This window comes from Onychomys torridus, chromosome 8, assembly GCF_903995425.1.
Source record: "Onychomys torridus chromosome 8, mOncTor1.1, whole genome shotgun sequence".
NCBI classification, from domain to species: domain Eukaryota; kingdom Metazoa; phylum Chordata; class Mammalia; order Rodentia; family Cricetidae; genus Onychomys; species Onychomys torridus.
The window spans coordinates 30,829,345-30,836,643 of NC_050450.1; the positions used below are offsets into that span (position 1 = coordinate 30,829,345).

A 7,299-nucleotide genomic window follows, 5' to 3' on the forward strand; every position below is an offset into this window, starting at 1 on the left:
CTCTTAGAGCATTTCATTTTAGATCATGTTGGATATTTCTCACTACATGTTTATGCATCAGGGAACTTCAAAAATGAGATCCACACACATTTAGAGGTGTACTATAATTTAAAATAACAGGATTTAGTGTGTGTTTTTTTCCCATTGCTATCATTTTATGAATCCCTTTCTGTCAACTTTGGTACAGTATGAACATGAGACTAATTTAGAAACTCTCTCAACTACAGAAACAACCCTCAAATAGCAGTGTCTTTTTATGGAATTCATTATTAGAAACATTCAATGATTCAGTTACAATGAAGGACTCCTGACTCTTAGTGGCTCTACTTCCAAGGATGTAAGGTCTTCCCTTAGACATGCAGTCTGCCTTCACTAGAACACAAGGGAAATAGCCCACCTTCTTTTCATTCAACAAACATAGCTAAGACAGACACTCACAATACAGGGCAACACCTGGCATGTAGTAAATGCTCAATGGCTGTTTGCTTAAGAAAGAACTCAGAGTCATTTTGATTTGCATTTCCCTGATGACTAAGGTTGTTAAACATTTCCTTAAATGTCTTTTGGTCATTTGAGATACTTCTGTTGAGAATTCTCTGTTTAGCTCTTTAGCTCATTTTTTAATTGCATTGTTTGATATTTTGATGTCTAGTTTCTTGAATTCTTTATATATTTTAAGAGATCAGCCCTCTGTCAGATGTGGGGTTGGTGAAGATCTTTTCCAATTCTGTAGGCTGTCATTTTTTGTCTTATTGACCGTGTCCTTTGCCCTACAAAAGCTTCTCAGTTTTAGGAGGTCCATTTATTAATAGGTAATCAGATTAGTGAATACCCTAACTGTCATCATAGAGCCTTTCATCCAGTGACTGCTGGAAGCAGATGCAGAGATCCACAGCCGGGCACCAGGCTGAGCTCCAGAAGGCCAAGCGAGAGGAGAGATTCTATAAGCAAGGGACATGGAGATCATGATGGCAAATCGTACAGAGAGGGCCAGCCAAACTAGTGGAAATATATGAACTATGGACCAATAGCTGAGGAGCCCCCATGATACTGTACTAGGCCCTCTGGATAGGGGAGACAGTTGTTTAGCTTGAACTGCTTCGGGGCCCCCAGACAGTGGGATCAGTGTCTATCCCTGGTCCATGAGCCGGCTTTTTGGAGCCCAGTGCCTATGGGGGACAGCTTTGCCCAGCCTTGGTACAGAGAGGAGGGTCTTGGACCTGCCTCAACTGAAGGTACTAGGCTCTGCTGACTCCCCATGGGAGACCTTGCCTTGGAGGAGGTAGGAATAGGGGGTGGGAAGGCTAGGGGCAAGAGTGGGGAGGAGAGGGGGAATCTGTGGTTGGTATGTAAAATGAATAGAAAATTTAATAAAATAAGTAAAAAAAGAAAGAACTCAGACTTACCTTCTTTCAAAATGCTGAGTACAAATCCTAGGCTACAAAAAATGGAAGGAGAGGTTCATTTCATCTATTTAGTCTTAGCTAATTGGTACTGATCACATCTCAGATATAGATACTGATACATCTCAGAGTTGAATTAGAAAAGGGAAAAATCATCAAAGAATACAATTTGTCTGATTTCAAAACTTGGTACTTTCCAATTGCTCACTGAGAAAATCACAAGTATGCCTTGAGTTAAGGATAGACAAGGATGTGAGAGACTTATGTTCTATGCTATCTTTCTCTTGAAGCAGTTTGTTGAATACTTATATCTTTGGTATGCACTACATTCTGCAAAGGTGAAAGCTAATAAATGCCACTCAATAACCACTCTGTCTGGTTTTTGTACAATGACAATAAAGCAAAGTCCTCAATTCACACTGAGGTCAGAGCAAGGTTAATATCCAAAGATAATTTTTCAAATGACCTCACTAAAAACCTATTTCAGAAAACAATAGTCTTCACAGATCCTAAACAGCATGTTTGGGTTTGGGCTTTTTTTGAATTATTGATCTGTTTTCCCAAACTGGTTGGTTTTGTGTGTGTGTGTGTGTGTGTGTGTGTGTGTGTGTGCACATGTACACATCCTGGAATCTAAAGGAGAGGAAGAGGAATTTGTGCTATCTACCTAGACCTTAGCTAGTATCTAGTAATTATATTCTAGACACACAGACCCAGAAAGCAAATTGGAAAAGAGAAACTAGCCTTCCAAACATGACACTTGTCAACTCTATACTTCCCTTTTGGAAAGAAAAGTATTTTCATAAGGTGAAATCACTGCAGCATTTCCCCCCAAACCTGTGCAATCTCTTTCTCTAGCTGTGTGTCAGTTGCCTAGGCAACCAAAGTAGATTCACATTTGATTGGCTGTCATTTTGGACTTATCATGAGAGTTTTTGAGCAGTGTTAGAGTGGCATAGCCCTAGATGAGTTAGTACAAAAATATAAGTGTGCTCACTCTGCTTTTTTGCATCAAATGCAAACTACTAAGTTTAAGGTGTCATAGTGTTTCAGGAAGATCTGTGTATGGAATTTTGAAGACTCTCCTAATTAGACAATATGTAATAAAGTATTCTCAGTGCTACAAACTTGATTTCTTGCCACACATTTCAAATTTGTTTTTTTTGGCATGTGGTCTCATGTTTGCAGCCAAATTCGATGTTTGGACTCCTTAACGCTGATTTCTGTGGAAGGTAGAGCTGTTTATTAGTTCAGACTGTTTTGTTCCCTTGCAGTTCATGATTGCATTGTTCATGGTAGTGTTCCCAGTACAGACATAGTCTTCTGTGATGTAGTTGATAACTCTAATATCCATAGTAAAATTTATAGCATATCTCCATGTATGAAACCTCATTTGATCTTTCAATAATCTGTTTACTAGATAGGAAGCCCAATGAGATCATTGAAAAGGTGAGATTTTTGAGGCCTTCACCGTATGAAAATAACTACAAGCAATTAGGTAAAGTTAGGAACTGGAGAGGTGGTCCTCCCCAGGGATGAGCACACCAATTGGTTGTCCAATGCCAAACTGGCAGTCCTGAAAAACATATATATAGTTAATAGTATATGTACTTGAGAGGCTACATTTATGAATATGTACATGTACATAGAAATACATATATGCACGCACTAGTGATTCTTAAAAAAAATAATAGTATGTAAACTTGAAGGACTCCAGGGAGGGGCATATGGGAGAGTTTAGAGGGAGAAAAAGGAGAAATGTAATTAAAATATAACCTCAAAAATAAACAAATAAATGAAACAAAGTTATCATTCAAGATAGGGAAAAACTAAACCAAAACAAAACAAAAACTTACATAGACCAAATATTTGTGTGTGACCATCTAATTTAAAAACCAGCTATTTAAAACTCATGTCTAGTTTTTCTAAGTTCAGAGTTCTTCCCATAAAAGGTTTTAATTTCCATAACCAGTTTGATACCACATCCTAGTTGTTTTTAGTTCCCGCATGCACACAAACCACTTATTTTGTGACTCCTCTGTTCTATCACTTACTTCAGGCCACCATCTCTCTGTGAGACCTCTACAAGAGCTTCCTTAGTTATCTCCCAAATAGTATACTTGCCCTCTAAAATGGATTGTTTTAATGATTGCTGAGTTACTTTTAAAATTTAAATGTAAGCATTTAAAAGTAAAATGTGTATTCCATGAAATGCATAGGCTATAAACTTATAATTTGATGGGACTGATAACTGTGTATTTAAATCATTACCAAAACTGATATAAAGAATAGTTGCCACAGAATGAAAATTTCTCTCATGCTTCTTCTAATCCCTACCTTTTGTGGGAGTTTTATTTTTTGTTCTTATTTTTATTATTTCCCATAACTGAATTTGCTTCTATTTGTTTCAAATATGAGCTAAGTGAAGTCATGCCGTTACAGTGTTTTGAGTTTGGCTTCCTTCTTCAACTAACTGTTTTGAAGTTCAGCCATGTTTTTGCATGCTTCTTAACTTTTTTGTCTTTAGTGAAAACCATTATGCCATCAGAAGCATGGACCTCAATTTGCTCATTCATTTTAGTTCTTTCACTTTAGTTTTTTTTTTTTTTGAGTTATTTTCTTTTTTAGGGGAGGGGTCAGCACCATATATATTTTGGGCAAACTTTTATTTTAAAAGAGTTTTACATATGCAGAAGAGTTGTGATGATCATAGAAAGAATCTGCAAACACCCTATATCCAATTTCTTCTATTATTAATTATCTTATGATAATAGATCTTATTGGTATAGTATATTTTTCATACTTAAAAGATGGATGCTGATAATCATATTACTGAAAGGTCACACATTATTAATGTGTCCTTTTTTGTTAACAGACTTAATTCACTTTTATTTTTCCTGTATTAAAATCCCTCATGTGGTGGCCACAGCTGGAGTCTAGGTTCCCTGAACTCTGGTGCAGGATTTCACAAGATGGTCAGTGAATTCCTGATAAGGAGACTTGGTGAACACAGTCTCTTTCCAGAGGTCTGAGGTCAGGTAGCTATAGGTCTTGGAGATAGCATCAAAGTTGGCCTTGCCAAAGTTGCCCAGGGTGGCAGTGCAGACCCTGGCTGATGAGTAGTAGTCATCAATACCAGCCATCATAAGTAGCTTCTTGGGCACTGGAGCAGAGATGATGCCAGTGCCTCTGGGAGCAGGCATGAGATGCACCAACACAGAACCACAGTGGCCTGTCATTTTGCGCGTAACAGTGTAGGGCTTGCCGATCTTGTTCCCCAGTAGCCTCTCTACACAGGGACAATGGAAAGTTTGGTCAAGAAGATAGCCCCTCGGATGGCAATGACTACTTCCTTGGAGCACTTAAAACCAAGACCAACATGAACATTGTAGTCCCCAATAGCGACAAAAGTCTTGAACCTAGTCTACCTGCCAGCTCGAGTCTGCTTCTGCACTGGCATGAACCTCATCCTTTAGGGATGTGACCAGGAAAAAGACAATAATCTCAGATTCCATTAATGGGCAGGGAGAACAGGTACATTTTCTCCATTGACTTTATCTTCATGTCCTTAACCAGGTGGCCCAGCTTGGTGATAGGGATCCACTCCTTGTCTTTGTCTTTACCTCCACGAGCCCTTCAGCAACCCACTACTATAGCCTCATTCATGACCTTGGCCCCTAGGACTGCAGAATCCTCTGCGGTAGCTACCTAGGCCTCCTAATCGTCCGCCCTGGATCCTCCCGGCCCTCCCGCAGCATAGGCGTCATCCACCATTTGGTATTTTCCCTAAAGAAGAAGCTACTAATGTGTTCTTGTATTTCTCTGGTATCACTTTTCTGTCCAGGAGCTTATCTGAGATATCACATCCCATTTCCTCCGTGTGTGAAAAAAACAAACAAACAAACAAACAAACAACTAACTTCCATTGGTTTTGATGATTTTTAAAAGTTTCGAGGTGTAGCCGGGCAGTGGTGGCACTCGCCTTTAATCCCAGCACTTGGGAGGCAGAGCCAGGTGGATCTCTGTGAGTTCAAGGCCAGCCTGCAGCATGAGATCCAGGACAGGCACCAAAACTACACAGAGAAACCGTGTCTCAAAAAAACCAAAAAGAAAAAAAAAAAGTTTCGAGGTGTATTGAGGAAGCATCTTGAGAAACATCTCTGAATGAGTGTATGTGTGTGTGTGTGTGTGTGTGTGTGTGTGTGTGTGTGTGTGTGTTGTGTGGTTTTTCTTGCAATAATACTTTTTGTCTTGACTCACAGAGCAGAAGCATCCTTGTCCACATATCACAGTGGGGATTCATGTGACCAGCCTGGTAGTACTGTGCTTTCTAATCACTAATTGAGGTTCTGAAGGTCAGGTTTATCCTCCATCAGTATCCTCCTTTTCCTTATTCCTTTGCTCTGCTCTTTGGAAGGAAATTGCCATTGCAGCCAACACTGGAAGCTGAACACCCTGAGCCACTCACTTGCAGGTAGAATGCCTGCATAAATCAGTTGGAATTTTTTAGAGGGGCATTTGTCTACTCCTCCCTATTTATTTCTCTAACCACTTGTTGATACCGAATTTGTACATTGTGTTATATTCCATTACTATTTTATCTATTTTGTTTCTTGAATTATTTCCTCTTTGGGCATAGGAAATTCTCTCCATTCTCCTTTGTGTCCTTTGTCATACTCTACCTCTTGGTGTGAAGTATTTCTTTTTTGCCTTGTCTTGAAAATGTCCTTCCTTTCAGGTACCACAGAATACCTCAGACTCATCTTGCATATGCCTTGTCTCAGCCCTGGATCAGGCTTTATTTTTAAAGAGCTGTAGCTTTTATTAGAGAATACTGTTAGAAATCAGGAGCTCCTGTCAGCTTCTCTGAGGATTCGTCAGAGTTCTTGCTTGTGGATATTGTTGAGGTGGCATCTGAAAGGTTATCTCAAACATCAAAGGTCACAAAAACTTCCCCCTGTGATTTCATAGAGCTGTTTTCAGGTTTTGGATCTCCACTAAAGCCTACAGTGCATTTTAAATTAACTTTATGCATGGCATAACATCTATGATTAGGTTTATAATTTTGACATGGATGCCCAATTGTAACAGCACCATTTGTTCCAGAGATTATCCTTTCTCCATTGAATTCCCTTTGTGTCTATTTTAAAACTAAGCTGACTAAATTAGCGTGAGTCTTTTTTTGAGCTATTTTGCTGCATTGATCTATGTCTATTCTTTCTCTGGTTACATGCTGCTGTGATTATGAGAGCTTTCGTCAGTCCTAAAGTAGGCCAGTGTCATCTTCCGGTTCTATCATGATGTCTCAGTAGTATATTATTCATTCCGAATCCTTTCCATACATACACTCAAGATGGACCACTTGGTGCTATATTGCATATTCATTAATCTTTCTAATGGTTATTGGTCTTTAAACAAATAGTATGTAAGTTAAATAGCTGTAGAGACTCTTCCTTTTGTATTTTATATTATATTTCCATTACTTACTGTCATGTCTAGAATATAGAAACTTATTTAAATATACAAAAATATCAATTTTAACAGGAAAACACAAAGACAAACTATCTCAACTTCAAAGCAGTCTTCTTTGAGCCCCTAAATTACTGGTTATTACTCTGCTCTTTGAATCTTTCTTAAGTTTTAATATTTCCTACGTGGCTATCCAAGGTGTTTCTTGACACATATTTTTATCTTCAGTTATACATCAAAATCACCAAAAACAGAGGCCTTACCTGTATGATATTTAATCACTTAATTTTTAAATATTTTAATTTCTTATTATTTTTAATTCTATGTAAGTGTGCATATGTATGTGTGTAGGTATTCTCTGATGTGTGTGAGTGTCCACCAAAACCAGAGGCATCAGATCTCCCCTAGAGCTGGAATTACAGGCAGG

The 7,299-nt window shown here is 38.6% G+C and overlaps 1 pseudogene; it reads right to left on the bottom strand.

Annotated features, from left to right (window-relative positions):
* Window positions 1-4,315: 4,315 nt before the first annotated feature.
* On the bottom strand, window positions 4,316-5,177 carry LOC118589762 (annotated as a pseudogene).
* Between the last annotated feature and the right edge of the window lie 2,122 nt (window positions 5,178-7,299).